We start from the raw sequence: 24,690 nt of genomic DNA, 5'->3' as shown, positions 1-24,690 counted from the left end.
GAGAGAAGAGGGGGGTGGGAGAGGGAGAGAGAGGGAGGGCAGAGGGGAGAGGGAGAGAGAGGGAGAGAGGGAGGGGAGAGGGGAGAGGGAGGGAGAGGGAGAGAGAGGGAGAGAGGGAGAGAGAGAGAGAGGGAGAGAGAGGAGAGGGGAGAGGAGAGGGAGAGGGAGAGAGAGGGAGAGGAGGAGAGAACATGGGGGGAAGGGAGAGGTAAAGGGAGGGAGAGAGGGAGAGAAGAGGGGGGAGGGAAGGGAGAGAGGGAGAGGAGAGGGGAGAGGGAGAGAGGGAGAGGAGAGAAGGGAGAGGTAGAGAGAGGGAGAGAGAGGGAGAGAGAGAGAGAGAGAGAGAGAGAGAGAGAGAGAGAGAGAGAGGAGGGGAGAGGGAGAGAGAGGGAGAGGAGAGGGGAGAGGGAGAGAACATGGGGGGAAGGGAGAGGTAGAGGGAGGGAGAGAGGGAGAGGAGAGAGAGAGAGAGAGAGAGAGAGAGAGAGAGAGAGAGAGAGAGAGAGAGAGAGAGAGAGAGAGAGAGAGAGAGAGAGAGAGAGGGAGAGGAGGGGAGAGGGAGAGAGAGGGAGAGGAGAGGGGAGAGGGAGAGAACATGGGGGGAAGGGAGAGGTAGAGGGAGGGAGAGAGGGAGAGGAGAGAGAGAGAGAGAGAGAGAGAGAGAGAGAGAGAGAGAAAGAGAGGGAGAGGGGAGAGGGAGAGAGAGGGAGAGGAGAGGGGAGAGGGAGAGAGAGGGGAGAGGGAGAGGAGAGGGGAGAGGGAGAGGGGAGAGGGAGAGAGAGGGAGAGAGAGAGAGGGATAGAACATGGGGGGAAGGGAGAGGTAGAGAGAGGGGGAGAGAGAGAGAGAGAGAGAGACGATGCACTTACATGTGTAGATATATGTTTAATATATTATATGTATATAAACATATCATATATACAATGTCATATTATACACATATTATATATTATATATTATATGAATATACACATATTATATATTACATATATTATATGAATATACACATATTATACATAGAATATAATATTATACAATAGCGCGTATGCACTGTTTAATGGGAAACACGTGCGTACGTGCTTCTTACACTATAAATACCCCGTACACACTTTTTAAACCATACGTACCCCATACGTGCTTTTGACTTTTTAGGCTTGGAAATAGGCCTGGATGACAAAGCTATGGATTGGAAGTTTGATTTCCCTCCATTTCTCTCATTTTTGACGTGTTTTATTTTATCGACTTGGTTTATCGACTTTGTCATCATCAAGTTTACACTTCATAAAGTGGGTATTTCTAAAATTGCCACCATATTTTCTCCCATCTTCTAAGATTTCTAATCATATAATTTTTTTTCAATTTGAACAACAATAACATATTATTATTGAATTTCTTTTACTAGTGTCTCCATAGTTCTCACAGACATAGGTGCACCATTTTTTGAATAACTTTTGATATACATATCCAAATTTTAAAAAAATTATATATTATTGTAGTGCACTTGATTCTTTACAATTTAAAAAAGAAAAATTGTATTTTCGATTTGTTTAGTGCAACTTATGTTTCGCGCACGAACAGGTACCAAATTTTCAGGATGTGCTCTATTGGAAAAATTATTAAAAAAAAAATACTCAACAAAAAATTACAAAAAAATACACATCTTCTAGTGCTCACTCTTAACTATCTTTCTGCCAAAGGATTTGTCAAAATACTAAATCTAACTATGACTTTTTTGATGCGCATGTCAGACACTATGTTATGTTTTTCAGAAAAAAAAAAAAACAAGGTCAGTTTTTCGTGCACGAAGGATTTGACCCCCTTAATCTTATCCAATTTTGAAAAAGTTTAGTAGTTTGGAAACTAAATTCAGAGTACTACAATATTTGTTCTTTTATTATCTTCATATCTTGAGTGGATGACTTTCAAATTTTACCTCTAAGTTCAGGTTCACCTAATTTCAGAAAAAAGTGTCCACTTATACCCCCTTTTTGACCACCATCTTTGTGCACTTACCCTAGGGATAAATCATCCCTATCCTTGGGTCTCCCTCCATCATTCACATCTCTTGTGCATCTTGTATATAGGTGTCGATGTATATAGGTGTTCGTCAATCCTGTCCTTCGAGATCATATCCTATCAGCTGGTTCTTCAACAATCATCTTTGAGCATCTTTGTCATCATGATCATATCAGATACCTTTTGTCATCCCATCACCAATATTTTATCCTATTGTTATTCTGAGATGTATCCTTCTCACCAACACCCATCATCTGTCTGCGTAGGATGTATCCTTCCTCAAGTCAGACATCATCAAATCCTCATCCAATCAATCATCCTTTTGGAAAAATATAGTTGAGGCCCTCGTGTTGGCTTTGATTCTTTTTTATTTTCAGAGCATATTGAATAAGAACCCAGTTGTTTATACATGTAAAAAAAACTGATTTTAACTTTTTTTGTATTATAACCTATGGTTCAAATTTTTATATTTTTAATTTTATTTTTAATATCACCATTATGCTCCGATATATTCATAATGAGCACGAGGTTTAATGCAAAAGCATAATCTATATTAGTCCAAATAAATAGTGGGCATTCTAATCAGATTTATTTCAGGAAAAAAACTTCGTAGAAGGATTTATTGGACTCCAGTGTAGATTTACAATTTAGCCTGTAAATTGATTAAAATTTATTTATTCTTTGGGGACGATATATTCCTTTAAATAATTTAATTCTTAATATAGATGAATTATTTCAATGACTATGTCCCTATGTTTGTCATCTTTGGATGGGATTTCATAGTATTTGACTAGAAAGTTAGTGTGAGTGGGGATAAACATATATTGAAAACAATTCAGAACCACTTTTGTGAAAAATTAAGGAAATCAAGGGGTAAGGCTTATGATTACTTGGTATTAATTACGTTTTTTGTAAGTGCAATGCTACTATACTCAAGATGAAATATTAAAAAAATATCATCATAAATAATAATGGTTATGATTTAATCGGGATTAATTCTTTTGATCGTAAGAGCAAACCAAATTGAACCCTAATCATAAAAATAAAGTGAATTAAAATTTGACCATAAACTAAATCAAACCCTACGACTTATAAATTCTGAATTTTCTAATTATAATACTACAATACTAGACTAAATTAAATCATAATCCTACCACAACTCAAATTAACACATTATAATTAAACCTTAACCCTAACCCTAACTCTTTCGATGCATTCACATTATTAATGTTGGACATTGTTGCTGCTAGGATATGTTGTTGTCATTGATGTCAACATATTCTTGCTCTGGTGATTGCAGATTGGTTTATTGGGATCATGGTTTGGTGTATGGAGTATTTATAGTATCACTGTATTCTTCTGTATTGGTTTTGGTGATCCGAAAAGCTTAATTGATCATATCATATGATCTGGTTTTGCAGTTTGTTTATCTGATCAATGCTTTGCAGAGTTCAATATTTCCTCTGGTAGATTCTAGTGTGATTAGATCTTGAGTTGAGTATTTGGGAGATTGTTTGGGATGGTCATGTGTATCTTCATTTCAGATGGTTCATGATTTGGTGATTCCACAAGTTATCTTTCTTTGTGATAATTGTTGATGTTTGAGTGTTCTTGATGTGTTATGCGGTATTCCCGGTGGTGTAGCATGTTGCGATTGATCTTGGCATGATTTTCAGTGGTGTTTCATGTTTGGAGATTTGAATTAGGTCCATGTTATGTCATTTATATTATTATATTGGTCCGGTGGTTGATCTTTGTATTGTGTGATGTAATTTTGTAATTATGAGTTGAGGGTTTAGCTGACCTTGTTATCAAGGTTGATAAATTGTATAAATAGGTGGTATTGTCATGAAATTTAGGTATAGAGGTTGTGTTTTCATTATTAGAGAGTGGTGTATGTGTGAACAAGTGATTCATCCTTTGACATTGTGATTGAGAAGAGATTGGTGTTGTAGAGCAAGCAATTGTGCTTAACCAAAACTGTCATCAAACATTTGGAGATGCTATTAATGTAGTTCATCTCTTCCAGATTGTAGTCTGAATCTTATTGTAAGTTAGTGAGACTTCCCTGAGAGTTGTAGCCTTCCAAGTCATTATCTTTTGAGCGGTTAGCTTTAGGCAGTGTGTCTGAATGCATGTGCATTCCCGATTATAATATTTACACATACTACTACAGAGTATCATCTTATTGTGGGTAGGTTCCCACAGTGGGTTTTTCCTTAACCGAGTTTTCCACGTCAAAATCTTGTTGTTGTGTGGTGTGTTATCAATTTGCTTATCTTTGTTATTGATGCAGTTTATCTGATCTGTATTTGTGGTTAAATTTGTAGATCCGACGAAAACTGATTCACCCCCCCTCTCAGTTTTCCTTCATTGTTGTTGCCAACAATTAATTAGTTCCACCTAGCTTTATTTTCTCATTAATTCACCCCTTTCTTCTATTTAGTGTAAAAATTAATTTAAGGTTTTCCTACATTTTATTGTTACAAAGGAAAGGGATTTCATTTGCACCAACATTCATCACTCCAGGGCAAGCACTAGAGGGAGGCAAGACCAACAAGAAAGTGTAGTTTCAAATTGTTACCAGCACATCCAAAATCAATGCGACATACATCTTAGGTAGATTTACCATCCTTGATGCATCAGAAAATTGAGATCCAACATTTTGAAAGGCTATGGATGCCAAACATTTGCATTTGATCTACCAACTTTTAGGTGTTAGGGTTTGAAGAAAAAAATTTATTGGTTGAAGGCTACTTGATAACTCAACCATGAGCACCATATCTTCCATTGACAGATGTAATATTTTTCTTAAAGAAATGAAAGCAAAGAAATTGTGAATGTAATGGCCACAAATTAGACACAAAATTCTGAACAAGTCTCCAAAATATGATATTGTATATGGTGAAAATGGATAACAATAATAACAATATTGAAAGGCTAAATGAATCCCAACCACAAAACCCTAGCCTAACAATCAACAAAGATCCACCATAACATATGAAGATTACCTAAGACAATGCAAATCACATGAAATCACAAAGATTATACCATCACATGTCCAATAGGGTTTTGATCTCCATTCTTCCTATCTCCATTGATCTTGCTTGATATATTTGCTCTCAGATTTTTATATGCACAAGAGCTCAACAAAGAACGGAATGTGGTTGCAAGTAGGATCGTAGTGTAGCCAAGTCTTCAAGATTAGTCATTAGGGTTTGACAATGAAGGAGGCATCTCCTTAAATAGAAGACACAATATGAAATGGAGGGATAAGATTGAGAGGTGTAAAAAGAGAGGTCGGCTAGGATTAGAGGGTAGGTAAAAGAAATACCAAAATAATGAAAGAGGTAGGTAGTGTAGGAATTAAGAGATGAATGACATGTGTCATGTGTAGAAAAAGCTAATGAATTAATTAAATAAATAAAGATTTATTTAATTAATAGAGGAAATGGGATAATTAAATAAATAAAAATATTTATTTAATTTAGGAAAAGGATAATTTAAATAAATATTGTTTAAATAAGAAATAAGGCTAGAAGAGGATAAATGAATTAATTAAATAAATAAAGATTTATTTAATTAATAGGAGAATTAGGCTTAGATAATTAAATACATAAAATATTTATTTAATTAGACTAGACAATTTTGAGTGTCTACAGATATATATGAGATTATTTTAGAAGAGGAAGAATTGTATTAACAATACCATACAATCAATAAATAATTAGTTGTACCATAAAATTGCAAGTAAGTTTTAATGGGGAATTTTTTTTTGTCAAGCCCTCAAAATATTATCTGTATTTAACAATTAAATAGTTTTCAAGATTAACCTTTAGATTGTTGATTTTAGGTTTTTTACAAATACTTTCTCGGACAATCTATTTGTGATATAAAAATATATGACCCAAAAAATAGCAAAACGAAACATTAATTTAACTCATCTTCAATTTTAGTGAGAATGAAAATCTATGATAAGGAGAAGCTTTTCCTTCTGACCACATTTCATTCATTTTGTTTAATTTTCATTAGTCAGATTTTTTATTAGAAGGAAAAAATAATAAATGGGTAATACACATAAAAGTGTGTAGCATTGTGTTATATAGGGAAGGATGCCAAGACTACAACAAGAAGTGTAATCCAAAAAAAAATTATGCTTTGACAATACGATGTTTTTAATTCATTGAATTTAAGACTAAATCAATGAATAAAAGATTTAAGAAGTTATTGTAGAAAAGACTTCAAAGCCACAAAACTTTCATATACAATTATGTGTTTCAAACTTATCTGTCAACCCACAAAGACGGTCATATTTGTACATTCTCACAAACAAACATCAGTGTATTTGGACATCCCAGGCCCATGACTACTCAACCAATGGCCCTATGAGCAAAAAAAAAAATGTTTGGTACAAAAAGTTCACCAACATAACTCCTTCCACCTGGGCATCATGATGAATCATTGCAAACTACACAAATACAAGGCTAGCAGAATGCAAATGACCATTAACATATGCACATAAAGATTATAAAATTAAACATACAAATTAGTACTCACTAATCATGACATTAATTTTTATATAATCCGAATTATACTAGTTTTTAAGATTGAAGTTATCCTTACATTTACAATTAGGTTTTTATTGATTTTCATTCATCTATAGCAACTATGTTACACTTTAGGGCTTCCTAGGCATTCTAGGCACCGTAGTTTATATTGAATTTTTTAATAATTTTATTATCTAAATTATATATATAAATAATTTAAAAAAATGAATTGAACTTATAATTTTAAAAACAATTGATTTTTTTAAGATAAAACAATGCTATTATGTCTTTATTGTACTATAATTCTAGACTAACTGAAATTAAGATTCTAGACATTGTAATTGTTTAAGTAGTTAAAAACATTGTGAAATCAATATTATAATTTTTTTTAAATCTCTTTACAAAATAAGTATGCAACTGAAATATAGAAGAAAGGTCTCCATTAATTAAATGAAAAATTTTAATTGAATTAAAGTTCAAAACTCAAATATAGAAGAAAGATCTTAATAAATAAAATGAAAATTTTAAATTAAATTAAACACTCACCTTTAATAAAGTGGAAAGGAAAATTGCATAAACATAATGAATTGAAATTAAAAATGTCATATTTGTTAAAAAATAGATGTGCTTTGTAAACAATAGAATATTGTTGCTCTCTTGATTAGCATCTACTTTCTTAAAATCATAAGGATGCGTTTGGACTTGATTTGGAGATGTTTTCAATGAGATGAATGAAAAAGTTAATTTATTTTTCTTTTTTGAAGAACAAGATAACTTGAGTGATTAAGATTGCTAATTATTTTTTATTGATTTATCATAATTTTTATTAAAAGAATTATTAAAAGAGCTGCCATTGAGGAGATGGGATTGAGACACGTATTATATGTGCCTGAGTTTCGGGCAAACATGGGTTTGCTGACTACGCTGGCCGAGAGATGGCACTCTGAGACATGCACTTTCCATTTGCCGATGGGTGAGATGACAGTCACCCTGGAGGATGTCTACAGGATTCTACACATACCGATCGATGGAGAGCTAATTCCATATGATCGCGACGGAGATAGAGAGGCTTTGAGACGGGTGTTTCAGGATCCCAGGCTAGAGATGAGAGCAGGGCATGTGGCATGGGACACCATGACTGTGACAGGGTTAGCTTTGCCAGCTGTGATCGGAGGAGCTATCAGTGGGTTCCTATGTCTGGACAGGGCGACACGAGGGTTGGCAGTGGGCTGGGGAGGAGCACTGGAGATATTGGTGACTCAGCACACCAGATATGCGTGGGGTCCATGTGTGTTGGCCCACCTGTATTATGAGCTTCACCAGTTTGTCTACCATGGATCAGTGGGACTGGGTTGTGGAGTGACACTATTGCAGGTGTGGGCATACGAGCATCTTCCTATCACACGGCCGATACACTTCAGAGGCAGGGGTCATGGACAGAGCTTTGTTCATTTGTATGATATGATCACTTCACAGCCTCGGATTGGCAGGTTAGAGCATTGGCGGCGAGTGATAGATGACATTGACGTCGTCATCTGGAGGCCGTATCTAGGATGCGAGGAGTGGGAGGATGACGCAGTGGAGCTGCCTTACACCTTCCGGAGCAAGTATCTAATTGGGCGTACGCCCTATATATTGGAGAGACAGCTTGTAGACAGAGTATGCAGACAGTACGGCAGGATCCAGAGGATGCCACGAGGCTCGAGTATGTATGCCCGCACAGTGAGGGATCAGGCGCAGTTCGGGCCATTGTTGTCATACGATCAGGCAGTTACACAGCTGGTAGAGATGGTGCCCCTACCTTGGGATATGTGGCCAGAGATTGAGGATGCAGGTATGGATGCAGAGTACTCCGCATATTGGGCAGAGCATCCGTTCCCGCGACTGACAGATCCAAGGGAGCTACTGGAGGGAGAGGTAGGAGGAGATGACGATGATGATGGTGGAGGTGTTGGAGGCAGAGGCCGACGGAGGCGGAGGGGAGTAGTTGGGGAGAGGAGGGTGGCACCTCGGAGGGAGGGTGGACAGGAGGGACAGGCCTAGGTGGTGAGGGGTCGCGGTGGATTGCCCCTGCAGGTACCAGCAGCACAGGGTCCTAGAGCACAGGGACAGAGACAGGGACAGGTGCAGGGACAGGTGCCAGTACAGGCACAGGGACAGAGACAGGTACAGGTACCTAGGCATGTACCGAGACAGGTACCCATTCAGGCACCAGCACAGGTACAGGGACATGCACAGGGGCAGGTACAGGGGCAAGCACCCGTAGAGGGAGAGCCACAGGCAGAGGTAGAGGGTGGGGATCCAGAGGAGGATGAGCTGATTGAGCTCAAGGAGATCTACCAAGGCCAGGCAGATGAGATCCAGGATCTGGAGTGGGAGAGGGACCGACTCAGGACCAAGCTCAGGGATACTGAGCGGGAGAGGGATCAGGCGATTCAGCGCTACATTGAGGCTGAGATAGCGCTGAGGGCAGGGAGGCAGGCGGCGGAGGATGCAGGAGCAGGCTACGCATATGTCCTGTGAGCTGGAGAGGAGATCGCCTACTGGAGGGACCTGTATTATGGTGTCGTGCCAGCAGATCAGCGGGCGAGGAGCTTCTATAGACCATCGCGGACAGCGACGGCTACGGGAGGGAGTCGAAGGAGACAAGCATCAAATGGTGGGGTCATGGGTCCTCCACCACCACCAGACAGGCAGGGTGATCCTGGAGCGGGTCCTTCTAGAGCTCAGACTCCGTCGAGGCCAAGCGGCTCCGAGGGAGGGAGTTCATCATAGCCATAGAGGGCTCCCTTGTATTAGTATTTGTACCATTTTTGTATTGTAGACACCTGCGGGTGATTTTGTAGCCATATGATTTTTGACATCATTGTATCATGACACATTTGATTATATATGAGAGATGATTCATTTTGGCGGCAGCTATATGCATGTGTACCTATGTGATGAGATGTTCTTATAATGTATGTTTTATGATATGGATGCAAATAATATGGATGCAAATATGATGTAATGCAATATTTTTGTTCTTTTATGTTTTATATGTGATGCGTGATGCAAATGTGAATGTATGTAATGTAGATGAATATGATAATGCAAATGTAAATTGTGCTAACAGGTGTTGTGTGCAGGATGTGATGCATTTGTGATATCTATATGTATGTATGAAATGCTTATATGTGGTAATGCAGGTGCAAACTACATGAAAATGAAAATGTTTTTGGTGTGTCATTATACTTAGTCATGTGATAGCAGGCTACGTGGACTCAAGAAGGACGATGGAAGTCAATCAAGAAAGGGGGATGAAAGACAGAAGATATGAAAGTGAAAGAGCTTCTTGTGCGTTATCATCATTGAGATTTATTATGGCAAAATAGGTTACGACAATCGAGGCATATGTTCGACCCAGAAAGTCATTGTACCTGTTTGCATGGAGATAAGTCAGTCACAAACAAGGAATGCCTCAGTTCACACTAGACTCACAGTGTCCTCATATCCTTGGACAAGTCATAGCATTACTAAAAGACAATCCACAGACAGCAAATGCAAATAGGTGACGATACCCCATCCTCGCCTTTCTAGTCAAAGACATCCTGGAGATAAAATCTCTAGTCAAAGACATCCTGGAAAAGCTAAAAGACATGTCACCAAAAGATAAAATCAAAAGAAAACCAAGACTCGACACCGACATCCACTGTAGTCCTCAAGTTTAGTGTCTCTTGTCACTTGTATAAGTCGTATTTGATTGTGGTCACAGTGTTTACTTTCACAAAAAGGATAGATAGCACTGAACCATAATGTTGTCTGAGTCTGTTGAAAGATTTGATTTTGTTGAAGCCCATTGTTGCTACTGTGTCTCATCTGAAACTGACTGAATCCATGAAACTAATACTTTATTGCGGAGAAGACGAAACTTTATTGCGGATATGTGATGCAAATGTTGCTTTATTGCGGATTGTGCGCGAATAGACTTGAAGGAAGCTGGAAGAAACTGTACTCCTCGAAACATGTGGTGTTCTCAGTTCCACACCTATCACTAGACGTAGGAATTGCCTTAGCCACAAATAGGATCTGATTTATTGTGGATGGAAAGGAAGTGAAAAAGGGGGGTTTATTATGAATGGCTAACCAATCTTGGGTAGATCAATAACAAGCCATGATGGGAATGGGTAAGTTTATTGTGAATGAATAGGTTGTGAGTGTGTGCAATGTGAAAGGATGAAAGTGAATCCTGAAGGAGGGAGGAGCAATGTCTCTACACATGGCGTTGGTGACCCAGTTTTCACCATGGTACTTGCCCAGGGCGCCACCGAAGTGGTTTTCACCATTGGACGAAATTATTTCTCTTTACTTTTTTGATTTTTCAAAAAAAAATTGTGTCACAAGGCGCCTGTTTGCCAGGTTTTCACCGAGTAACGATTTTTTTGTTTTATAATTTTTTTGTATTTTTGAATTTTTTTGATTTTTTTGTATTTTTGAAATTAGGATATTCCGAAGAGCTTATGTGTAGAACCTGCGAAGGTGCATGCTGTTGATAGGATCCTCCAAAGGTTCACCTTCTATAGTAGAGAGCTGATATGCCCCAAATCCATAGGCTGCTGTAACGATGTAAGGACCAAGCCAATTTGGTTCAAACTTGCCCTTCTTCTCTCTGTCTTGCTGATTCTTGGGATTCTCTCTGAGAACCAAGTCATCTACTTCAAATGTGTGAGGCTTGACTTTATGATTGTTGCTGCATTGTTCCTTGACTGAATGACGTGTAGCTCGAGTGACTGTCTTCCTTGATAAAGGAACTAAGATAGAATTACTAGTGTGTGGACTACACAGGCTCGTATGCGTGTCACCTAAAGAACTTTGGGCATCCCTGATAACAAAGTCCTTTGGGGAAGCTCCATTAAAGGTCCATGATGTATCGCCAGAAGGGAAAGGATGTGTGAAACAAGTGGATGACTTATGAAGGCTTATGATTGTGAAAAGAAGTGAAAGTACGATAGCATGATGGAGACTTAGGATCAACAAGTGTTCTTTTTTACTTGAAATTGTAGAACTTTTGCCCCCAGTTATTTTGATATTAGTGGAGATAAACTCTTGTTCTTTTTCTTTCATAGTATTTTTATCCTTGACTTTGATTTTTGCAGAGTCCAATAGCTTTTGATTTTGATTTGGACTAAAGGACTTTTCTTTATTTTTGACTTGTAGATTTTTCTTTTCAAATCTTGATTTGTGATCCCCAATGAGTAAGGGATTTTGTGATTCTTGTTGATCCAAGTTTGGAAGTGGAGTGGAAATGGAATGAGTGGATGAAATGGTAAAGCTATGTGAGTTCTCAAGAGGGATGGCAATACACTCAATAGATTCTTTGCTGGAACCACTCTTAGGACTATTGATATCAAGAGATGCTTGCACCACTAGAGGAGATTTGCATTCAGACTTAGTAGCCACAACACTAAGTGGTTCACACCCAATTCCTTGGCATTGCAAATTGTTTATAGATTGTTCCTGTTGACTGAATGTCTTAGGAGATAGTGGGAGTTGATCAACATGAAAGATATACTCACCACATCCTATGTCTTTAATCTTGAACTTTTCTTTGAGCTCTGTTTGTTTTGATGTAGAAGCTTTCAATGATTCTGGATCCACATATGCTGAAGATGGAACAACTTCTCGATTGACTGGGATTGTTATTTCTGATCTAGGTTGCAGATTGTTGCAATATATGAATGGATTTGGATCCGCTTTGATGGTCACTTCAACTCCATTGTGTGGAAACTTGATGCATCGATGATATGTAGATGGGACTGCGCTCATTTCATGAATCCAAGGACATCCTAGCAATATGTTGTATGTGAGATCAAGATCTAGGACTTGACAAACCACATCCTTTGTAACTGGCCCAACTCTGAGAGGTAAGGTGACTATACCCTTGGATGAACGCTCTTCATCATCATATGCTTTAATAGTAATTTTGTTTGTAGAATTCACAGCTTTATCGGAATATCCCAATTTTTTAATAGTGTTCAATGTACAAATATTTAGACCTGCTCCTCCATCTATCAGGACTCGTTTGATTTTATGTTTGTGTATGAAGGCTTCAATGTGTAGTGGTGCATTATGTGGCTGACTTACGGAGGCATCATCAGCTTCTGTGAATGTAAGGGAATGTGGAACGGAAAGGTATCCCACCATGGCTTGAAACTGGTCCACATTCAGATCAGTAGGAACGGTAGTGTCTCTCAAGATTTTGTTAAGAATAGCTTTATGAGCGGGGGATATGCGTAAGAGCTCAAGGATGGAGATGAGTGCGGGTGTCTTCCCTAACTGTTCTACAAGGTCATACTCAGGCTTGGTTGATGAAGAAGCAGTATTTTTAGTGGGAGCACCTAGCAACGTAATTTTACCTCGACGAGTTGTAACATGACATTCAGAGGTAGATTCGGAAGAAGATCCAACACCTCTTAAGACAATCTTGGGTCGTTCTTGATGGTAATAGTAGAGATATGATTGTCCATTGAGATGTGATTGATAGTTGAATCATAGTTATAAGGTGCTCTAGTATAGTTGGCTTGATCATCTGTGACTTTGGCTTTTCCTTTGTCATGCTTTGGGAATGGTTCCTTAAACATCTCATGTTCTTGATTGGATGAGTGTCCCTCAATCTCAATGTCACCTCTATCAATGAGATCTTGCACAATGTTCTTCAGTCGATGACAATTTCCTGTCTTATGACCCTTGCTCTTATGAAATTCACAATACTCATCATCATTCCACCAATTTGGTTTGACCTTCGGTTCATATGGAGGAAAATCTGGAACTGTGATCACTTTATTTGTTACAAGCTTTTTGAAGACTGATTCAAGTGGTTCTCCCAATGGGGTGTACTTCCTTCGTGGTCTAGAAGTTGTTTGAGTATTCACTTGATTGTTTGTAGAACTTGATCCCAAAAAGATGAACTTGGGTCTCACTGTATTGGCATCAACGACACCATCATTAACTGTGTTCTTGTTCTTATTCCAAAATCTTGGCTTGTCTTTTCCTTTAAAGTCATCTTTGGTCTCTTTGAATATCTTAATGACTCCTTGCTCAATTAAGACCTTTTCTGTTGCTAAGCCCTTTTCAATAACATCCTTGAAGGTAGACAAACAAGCTTTCCTTAAATCATAGCCAATATCCTTGTTAACGTTTTGAGTGAACATTTCTACCATTTGTTTTTGTGGGATCTCGCAAGAGCATCTGCTAGCTAGATTTCTCCATCTTTGTAAAAATGACGCAAAAGATTCTCCTTCCTTTTGCTTAGTATTGCATAGAGTAGTGACTGAGATATTTGTTTCTATATTGTAGGAGAAATTCTGAATAAATGCCTCTGCTAAGTCACCCCATGACTTAATACCAGGAGGTAATTGAGAAAACCATTCCATAGCTTGATCGCCTAAGCTTTGCGGGAACAACCTCATCAAATATGTTTCGTCTGCCGCTACCTCAATGCAGGCTGTGAAAAATTGTCGTATGTGTGCCTTGGGGTCTCCCTTTCCTCTGTACTTGTCAAATTTTGGCATCACAAAGTGTGCAGGAAATGGAGGCATTGGGATGCTCTTATCAAATGGATAAGGACATATGTCTCTCATAGTGTATGTTGGTTTTGGTGTACTCATGTCCTCCATTTTCTTTTGTAGATCTCTGATTTGTTGCTCCAAAGTATTCTTAGGTGGCGATCTATTTCTTGTAGCATACCTCGTGTTTGAGACACCAATTTGAGGAGGAGCTTGTTGCATGTATGGATGATACTGATCATAGACATGTTCATATGGAGGAGGTCTATATTGATGCGGCATATAGGGAGCACTTGGCATAGCTTCATGTTGAGGAACCCCATATCTATTTTGTGCATGTATACCATATTCTATAGGCATTTCATTTTCTATTGTGTTGCCCCCAAATTTGACATGAGGTTTCCTTATGTCCAAATTTTGAGCATGCCTTTGGATGTCCACTTGTTTTGATTGGTCCATAGCTTGAGCATGTGATTGAGCATATCTATCTGCATAAGGCTTCCATAATGGTCTTCGAGGGTAAGTATCATATGTTTGAGCTTGTGTATGTGGGATTTCTGGTTTTTGAAGCAAAGCTGATGGTGATTCAGGTACCATATGCGGTCCTCTATTTCCTCCACTATTGGGTCTCCTTTGATCCATGTTGGAGTGAGTTTGTTGCGAGGGTCGGTTTTCCATAAGTTGAGACATGTCAAAGTCATGGGGTATTTTAGCTCCACTTTGTGCCATCATGTGTAGGAAGTACTGTCTATCCCTCTTCATTATCTCTTCAACCAATCTATTGAAATGGGGATTCATTATGGATTCTTCTATATCTGCTGATTGTATTGAAAAGTTGTCCACATTGTCATTGTGTGTAGCATTGTTGTTTGTAGTGTCTGTGTTTTCCACATTGGGATTGTTTCTATAAACATCCATGTCCGGCAATGTAGTGTGCTCGGAATTGAAAAATAAATCATTGTCATACTCATAAGAACTCATGTTTGCGGACTCTTGAGCTTCTTTAGCTTGTCTCCTAGATTTTTGAAGGCGGGTTTCAACCATGAACTAGGTGTTTGACCAAGATGTGAGAGACTAGATGAAAAATGGAAAGAGTATGGAAGACCAAGAGTTGTATGGAGTGTAAATGAATCTTGAGGTGTACTTGCAATGTCCAAAGTGTAAGACCAAGTATGTAAGTAGGAGAGTAGGTGTGACTTCCAAAGAGATGATAGTTTCTCTTGATGAGGTAAGCTGACCTTGACTCTAAGTAAGACCAAATGAGACCCAAAGGTAAGAAACCTTGATGAGGGACCACTTAGCAAAGTGTAGTTGTATGTAGTATGTTGACAAAGTATGATGAGGACAAGCAAGTGACCTTTTTGACTCAAGTTTAGACAAGTATGAATGTAAAATGAGATGTGAAGCAATGATGGACTATGTGAGACCCAAGGACAGGTTGAATGCTAGATGAAACCTGAAGAAACAACCTAGGAAGCTCAAGTATTCCGAAACTGATTTCCTTTGTTTGCTGGACTGTAAAAAATTTCAATTCTAGACACAGACGCTTCTGTATACTTCACAGACGTGATTTTCAGACACAGACGCTTCTTTGTTAGACACAGACACTGCTAAAAACACAGACGCTATTCTGCCCTTCACAGACATGTTTAGATGACCCAGACGCGGTTAAAACAGACACAGACGCGTTTCTATAAACTTCGTGCAATTTTTCCAATCTGTGAAGTTGTTTTGTTGTGACCAAATCTGACTGTTTGACTGTTTTTCGTGACAAGAGGACACAATGTTGATGAGGACTCAATGTTTGCAAGTGTTTAGACTCCAAAAGTGTGTTGTTTGATGTAAAATGTTTTGCATACACTTGAAGACACAAAAGACACAATGTTTTGTTGTTTGGTCTTGAATGTTTGAATGTTTAACATAAGACAAGCACAATTCTTATGGCTGGCCAAGACAATAGTTATTGATCCCACATAGGGTTTTACCCCCGAGGCTACGCTATTCAGAGCAGATACTTAGATGCTTGACCTCACTGGCTCCACCCTCGGCACTCACTTCTCGGGTCAGCCAAGCATCAGTCCCCATGAAAACTCCCCATGGCGAACTTTGTATCTCTACTAAGAACCGTATGTGTGTGGGCTGCTACCAGAGGTCCGACCTCCTGCCTCAACAACTAGAAGGATTTGGGCTTCTAAAACAAAAAGGTGCTAGTAAGGGCATCCGCTCGTGTGGCCATACATGCGGCACTTTCAGCTCTGTAAATACAGAAGGCTCCCAGCTGGTAGGGGTTACGCCCTACAAATGATCAAATAAATTTGATCAAACGGGTTTATGGGGAGACATAGTGTCGGTATGAACTAATCAGCACACGTTATTCATAGTTTTCACCATGAATACATTTGATTATAGTGGTTCGGATGAGGTGGGTTTTCCTCACTACCACTTGGGTCGTTCTCTTCTCACTAGTAGTCCTAATGACCACACGGGAAGACAAGCCCTCTAAAGATTAAACAAAAAGAGCCTATTGCTCAAGACACAAAACACAATGATTCAATTTTAGTGCACCAATGGAAGTGTTTGCTAATCTATGAAAACAAGGCACACAACAAAATTTCAAAACCCTAGCCAAGGACCTGCAACAAAATTTGTTAGTAGTTTGGGTTGTTTCAAATGATCACCCCTTCCTGCAAGCACACAAGTTAGGTAAATTTTAGAAACCCAAAAGACTTTGTGAAAAAGGGGCCTTTAACAAAAATGTTTTTGCTTCCAAAACAAGCTGCACAAACTTAGTTAGCTAGATCTGCAAGGGTTAGTCCAAAAATAAACCAGATCTGAAACCCTAGGTGCGAAATCCGAAAACCGAATCAAAGAAAATTTTAAAATTCCGAAACAGTAAAAACACAGACGTTGTTATACCAGACACAGACGCGTCTGTATGACACAGACGCGGTTCTGTGATGCACAGACATGGCCAAAACACACAGACGCCCTTCTCGGACACAGACGCGATCAGAAGTAACTCAGACGCGATTATGAAACACAGACGCCCCTGTCTGAGACCTGCAAAACAAAATTTGTTGAAAACACAGACGCGATTCCCGCCTCTGCAGACGCTCCTGAAACTCAGAGACGCGATCCGAACGCTCGCAGACGCGGAAATACCTAAAATGTCGTCGAAAAATTTCCGATCTGCAACTTCAGAAACACAATATCTGCAACAAAAAGGTTAAATGCAAAGGGACAAGAGTCCCACCGGGCGTGCCAAAATGTATATGGTGAAAATGGATAACAATAATAACAATATTGAAAGGCTAAATGAATCCCAACCACAAAACCCTAGCCTAACAATCAACAAAGATCCACCATAACATATGAAGATTACCTAAGACAATGCAAATCACATGAAATCACAAAGATTATACCATCACATGTCCAATAGGGTTTTGATCTCCATTCTTCCTATCTCCATTGATCTTGCTTGATATATTTGCTCTCAGATTTTTATATGCACAAGAGCTCAACAAAGAACGGAATGTGGTTGCAAGTAGGATCGTAGTGTAGCCAAGTCTTCAAGATTAGTCATTAGGGTTTGACAATGAAGGAGGCATCTCCTTAAATAGAAGACACAATATGAAATGGAGGGATAAGATTGAGAGGTGTAAAAAGAGAGGTTGGCTAGGATTAGAGGGTAGGTAAAAGAAATACCAAAATAATGAAAGAGGTAGGTAGTGTAGGAATTAAGAGATGAATGGCATGTGTCATGTGTAGAAAAAGCTAATGAATTAATTAAATAAATAAAGATTTATTTAATTAATAGAGGAAATGGGATAATTAAATAAATAAAAATATTTATTTAATTTAGGAAAAGGATAATTTAAATAAATAAATGTATTTATTTAAATGAGAAATAAGGCTAGAAGAGGATAAATGAATTAATTAAATAAATAAAGATTTATTTAATTAATAGGAGAATTAGGCTTAGATAATTAAATAAATAAAATATTTATTTAATTAGACTAGACAATTTGAGTGTGTACAGATATATATGAGATTATTTTAGAAGAGGAAGAATTGTATTAACAATACCATACAATCAATAAATAATTAGTTGTACCATAAAATTGCAAGTAAGTTTTAATGGGGAATTTTTTTTTGTCAAGCCCTCAAAATATTATCTGTATTTAACAATTAAATAGTTTTCAAGATTATAATACCTTTAGATTGTTGATTTTAGGTTTTTTACAAATACTTTCTCGGACAATCTATTTGTGATATAAAAATATATGACCCAAAAAATAGCAAAACGAAACATTAATTTAACTCATCTTCAATTTTAGTGAGAATGAAAATCTATGATAAGGAGAAGCTTTTCCTTCTGACCACATTTCATTCATTTTGTTTAATTTTCATTAGTCAGATTTTTTATTAGAAGGAAAAAATAATAAATGGGTAATACACATAAAAGTGTGTAGCATTGTGTTATATAGGGAAGGATGCCAAGACTACAACAAGAAGTGTAATCCAAAAAAAAATTATGCTTTGACAATACGATGTTTTTAATTCATTGAATTTAAGACTAAATCAATGAATAAAAGATTTAAGAAGTTATTGTAGAAAAGACTTCAAAGCCACAAAACTTTCATATACAATTATGTGTTTCAAACTTGTCTATCAACCCACAAAGACGGTCATATTTGTACATTCTCACAAACAAACATCAGTGTATTTGGACATCCCAGGCCCATGACTACTCAACCAATGGCCCTATGAGCAAAAAAAAAAAATGTTTGGTACAAAAAGTTCACCAACATAACTCCTTCCACCTGGGCATCATGATGAATCATTGCAAACTACACAAATACAAGGCTAGCAGAATGCAAATGACCATTAACATATGCACATAAAGATTATAAAATTAAACATACAAATTAGTACTCACTAATCATGACATTAATTTTTATATAATCCGAATTATACTAGTTTTTAAGATTGAAGTTATCCTTACATTTACAATTAGGTTTTTATTGATTTTCATTCATCTATAGCAACTATGTTACACTTTAGGGCTTCCTAGGCATTCTAGGCACCGTAGTTTATATTGAATTTTTTAATAATTTTATTATCTAAATTATATATATAAATAATTTAAAAAAATGAATTGAACTTATAATTTTAAAAACAATTGATTTTTTTAAGATAAAACAATGCTATTATGTCTTTATTGTACTATAATTCTAGACTTACTGAAATTAAGATTCTAAACATTGTAATTGTTTAAGTAGTTAAAAACATTGTGAAATCAATATTATAATTTTTTTTAAATCTCTTTACAAAATAAGTATGCAACTAAAATATAGAAGAAAGGTCTCAATTAATTAAATGAAAAATTTTAAATTAAATTAAACACTCACCTTTAATAAAGTGGAAAGAAAAATTGCATAAACATAGTGAATTGAAATAAAAAATGTCATATTTGTTAAAAAATAGATGTGCTTTGTAAACAATAGAATATTGTTGCTCTCTTGATTAGCATCTACTTGCTTAAAATCATAAGGATGCATTTGGACTTGATTTGGAGATGTTTTCAATGAGATGAATGAAAAAGTTAATTTATTTTTTCTTTTTTGAAGAACAAGATAACTTGAGTGATTAAGATTGCTAATTATTTTTTATTGATTTATCATAATTTTTATTAAAAGAATTATTTGTTTTCATAAAATATTTATTTTTAATATTTGAATATTTGTGAGAAAATTATTTATTTATATGAATTAGATAATAAAGATTATTTAATTAATTTGATTTTGATAAAGTAAATGAATCAAGGTAATATAAATTATTTTTACAAGTGAAGTTGTTAGAAATGTTTATTATTACTCTATAAATACACCTACTTTACCATTAATATATCGATCCCTTAGAAACTCATAAAAAATAATTCTTAATTTTAAAGTTATAATGTTTATTTTAGAGCTAACAAACTTGTATATAGATATGATGGATTTTCAAAGTCAAAATTTAATGATTTAATTATAATAAAATAGGTTCATTTCTAATATTTTAAATTCTTCTAAAAGTTTGTGATGCCTTATTTTAAAAAAGATCAACATTACATGGGATGTTTATTTATTATGAATGTGTGAGATTTTATCCATTTATCAAATCATTTATGTAATGTTTTAAAAATCAATAAATAATTTTTAAAAAGATTAAATATTGTAGCATGCTTATATTTTTAAAAAAATGTGTAAAAAATGCTTATAGATATCATTATCCAAAAAAAACATTTTATTTCTCTTGTTTCATTTTTAAAAAATTATCATATTATTAGCTATCACAACTGTCTTTCTTTCTTTCCATTAATCTAGTCTTTCTATTTTTGACAGCTTAACTTTTTGACATGGGTTGAGCTATTTTCCTTTCTCTCATTGTTGCTAACCTTTTATAGGGGTTGTTGTCATTGTAGAGGCCTTTAAAATATTTAATTTCAAAAATAGTTTAATAATTATAATTTTAAAAAATTAAAATACATCTTATATTTTTCAATGATCAATATGTGACAAAAGGGTTGTCTAGCAATGGACTTATTTTCCACATTAAGCATTTAGGTTGCCTACCAATCACCTTATTTTTTATTACAATGAAACATTTGTTTGACATCTTGAAGCAAATAGCAACAAATAGACTCCATATGATACCTCTCTTGCATTTATTATTATAAATATATATTTTAATAATATTTGGAATAATAAAAATATTTTGCACAATTTATTGATCTAAATTAAGTTGCCTTGATATTCAATTTCTTTTACATGTCCAGGACTCTTCAACTTTCTAATATACACCTCAGAACATATCTCACTAAGTGCATAACCATTGCACCTGAATTGGTACAAAAGAAAGCAAAAAATTTTATATATATTTGATGCAGGCCATCTTCCACGTAGTGAAAGAATCTCTTCACAAATTTTAAATTTACTTCCATGCAAAGACTATTAATTTCTGGCAGGGTGGTGGAGTCCTCCCGTGAGGACCTAATATTAGCAAAGGTTGTTAAAAATGGGCAGTAACGTATGAGTTACTATTTGGGCAGGTTTTGAATTAATGTTCCTTCTTTTGCAGTTTTGGGGGAAACTTCTAGGGAGGCTGCCATAGCTTATTCTGCAGCAGCTTTTGGTGTTAAAAAGGATAGGGAGTTGGTTTTGGAGCTTTCTTTTAATTTTGGGGTGTAGGGCCTTCGGTAGTGAGTTCTCTGGGATAACTGAGAGAGTTTCCAGACTTTGTTTAGAATAGAATAGAGAGGTGGAAGTTTGTTTGTTATTAGGAATGCAAGGGTAGAATATGGTATGGTTTATTGCAGGTTTAGAGTTGAGTTAATAGGCTTACCCTTCTGTGCAAATCTACTTCAAGTTTCAAATAATAATCATTTCCAAAACGGCTGTTTGGGATCTGAGAAGCTTCGTCCCTCTTTCTTGGCTCACGGCTTACATGGCCCTTTTTAAAGGCCTGCACCTCACACACTCCTTATTCATTCGTCTTCCATCTTTCTCAAACATCTGAGGTGAAGAAAGATGGTGAGGTTCAGTGACAACCTGATCGGCATCCTGAACATACTGACGCTTCTTCTCTCCATACCCATCATCGGTGGTGGAATATGGCTGTCCAATAGAGGCAGTACGGACTGTGAGAAGTTTCTAGAAAAGCCTGTCATTGCCCTCGGCGTCTTCATCTTCCTTGTCTCCATTGCTGGTTTGGTGGGCGCCTGCTGCAAGAACTCTCTGGTTCTCTGCATTTACCTGGCCATCATGTTAATTCTCATTCTGCTCTTGCTCTGCTTCACTATCTTCGCCTTTGAAGTCACCAAAAAGGGCGCAGGGCAGGTGGTAGGAAACAGAGGGTATAAGGAATACAAGCTGGGGAACTATTCACATTGGCTGCAGAAGCGAGTCAACAAGTCTTCGAATTGGAAAAAGATCAAGAGCTGCGTTTACGATGCCAAGATTTGCCAGAACCTCCGAAAGGATGACGCCAGCATTTTAGGAAACAACTTTTACAATAAACATCTTACACCGATTCAGGTATGGCGGGCTTCCTCTTTTGTAAGCCATTCATCTCTATTAACTGCAGATTACTCATGTATATATTGAATTCATATTCCCACCACACCCACTGTACTAGATCTATTTGCTCAACTAATGTCAGCATCATTATGGGTTTCACCTAGCAGTTCCGTTGAAGAGGGTTAATATAATTTTCTGAGTATATGCCATGCAGAGATTATCAATTATTGGTGCCTATTGCAATAGTAAAGCCACAAGAAACAACTTTTTGATTGTAGATAAGCAGTTGCATCAGAAATGAGAAAAATCTGACATCCAATATTTTCAAAGAGCTTTATCCTAATAATCTGTTAGTGAGTGACCAAAAAGCTCTCCTATACCCTGGCAACCATCCCTAACAAATTCATTGTATCTGGCAATACCAGTTATATGTATGCATCCGTCTAATTTTACATGTTAGAATGCAGGTATAATACTTTTTCCCTCATTTATGTTTCGGTAGATTCGGGTCTCTTTCTTTAATGCATGCCCAGGTGTAGACTGTTTTAATTTTTTTCTTTGGGTGATAGGGGTGCCTTGAAACCTCAAAAGCAGGAATTTCAGAATGCAGTTCTTCAAAATAGGAGTGGAACTTATATTTTTGAATGATTTGAAAGATCACTTTATGGGGGCCTGGATTTTCTAGTACCCGTACAAACACTTGTAGATAGACGTTTTCTAAAAGATAGCACCATTGATTTCATATCGAGAGGTATCCACATATATTTTGAATGCTCAAGCTAGATATTTCAGCTTTAATGAACCATTTCCATGCAAGCTACTTCGAAAATTTGTGGTAATTTGCTTCAAAAAATTCAAGCTTCCTACATTCATTTGTTAAGTCTTTGCTTCTATTTTCAAGCTATTTATACAATGGCTATCTCAATAAATGATATTTTGTACCCACATTTATCTTCTTTAAAACAGCTTTTGCAGGGTGCTGTTCATGGTTGATGTGTAAGTATCCTCTCCAGATTCCTTGCATACCTCCTCTAGCCTTGCATGCTCTGTATGTAAATTTAACTTGTGGTTGTTATATTTAACTGATAAGCTATTTAAGAGAAAACTAGAATGATTCATCTTCACAAGATAACTGCCTTATATTTCATCCCACATGGAGCTAGCAGCAGAGAATATCACCAACTGCTATGCAGTATGCATCATCTGCCAGCCCGAGACAAGCTATTTGGATGTGCTACAACCTTTCTTTTTTACACCACAATCTTACCATTTGTTTAAAAGAGTTTGGCCAGCTCTGTCAACCTTGAATGGTCATCTTTTCAAATATTTGTGTAGCAGGTAACACTCTAGACTGTTTGACAGCTAAGAGTACAACTAATGATTATTTCCAATCACAAAAGAATCACCCTATCCCTACACCTAAAAGTGTATGTACTCTTTGCAAAGGGGTTTGCTCCACCACCCAAAATAGTTGCTCAATTGCACCGTGTTGAAAAACTTCACCATATTGATGTTAATATTGTGGTCCTGTTGCAAGGGGTCGATGACAGTTACAATTATAGATCTATGGTAATGCTTCAAGGGATTTTATATTATTGTTAAAATATTGTAACAGAAAATCTGACAATTTATTTTTTGTGTGCAGTCTGGATGTTGCAAGCCCCCAACAGTGTGCAATTTCACATTTGTTAATGCAACTGTGTGGAATGGAAACCCTGATGTCACTGGTGATCCCGAGTCCCGACTGTCACAGCTGGAGCAACAACCAGGACCAGCTATGTTATGACTATAAATCCTGCAAGGCTGGCGTGCTTGCCAACTTGAAAAATGACTGGTGCAAGATTGCAATTCTCAACATTATCATGTTCATCTTTTTTATTATTGTCTACATAGGTGGGTGCTGTGCATATAACAACAATTGGAGGGACAATGGTGTCTTTGAGTAGAATTTCAAATTTAGAAAGAAGACAGATCTGGGGATTATTCATTTTCCCTGGATTGTTTGTGTTTCTTACTGGTACTGTACAGCCTAGTGTATACTGATTAATTTATTTTTCCCACTAGTTCAGCCTTTTATAAGGAGGTTCAGAACTTATCTTTTGTATGAGACATAAATTCTTATAAAACTTTTACCCTTCCTTGTAAACGATTATTACTCCAGACATATATTGACTTATAAAAGTTTTATCTTTCTTTGTAAATGATTCACTCCAGGATTGAAATGTGGTTTCACTTTACTTTCAGAGGGGATCAATGGAGAGATTTTTAAAATTTGTCTTGTAAATGATTATCACTCCAGCATTGAAATGTGGCTTCACTTTAATTTCAGAGGGATCAATGGAGAGATTTTTTTAATTTACCTTGTCAATGATTATTGCTCCAGCATTGGAATGTAGCTTCACTTTACTTTCAGAGGGATCAATGGAGATTTTTTTTTTATTTACTTTTCCTTGTAAATGATTATCACTCCAGCATTTAAATGTGGCTTCAATTTACTTTCAGAAGGATCAATGGAGAGATTTT

The 24,690-nt window shown here is 36.7% G+C and overlaps 1 pseudogene; it reads left to right on the top strand.

Annotated features, from left to right (window-relative positions):
• Positions 1-21,085: 21,085 nt before the first annotated feature.
• Positions 21,086-24,288, top strand: LOC131052731 (tetraspanin-8-like; annotated as a pseudogene).
• Positions 24,289-24,690: the final 402 nt, after the last annotated feature.

The sequence above is a fragment of the Cryptomeria japonica genome, chromosome 3 (assembly GCF_030272615.1).
Source record: "Cryptomeria japonica chromosome 3, Sugi_1.0, whole genome shotgun sequence".
In the NCBI taxonomy this organism is placed as follows: domain Eukaryota; kingdom Viridiplantae; phylum Streptophyta; class Pinopsida; order Cupressales; family Cupressaceae; genus Cryptomeria; species Cryptomeria japonica.
The sequence above is the reverse complement of the archived record's forward strand: the minus strand, read 5'-3'. Positions and strand labels throughout refer to the sequence as shown.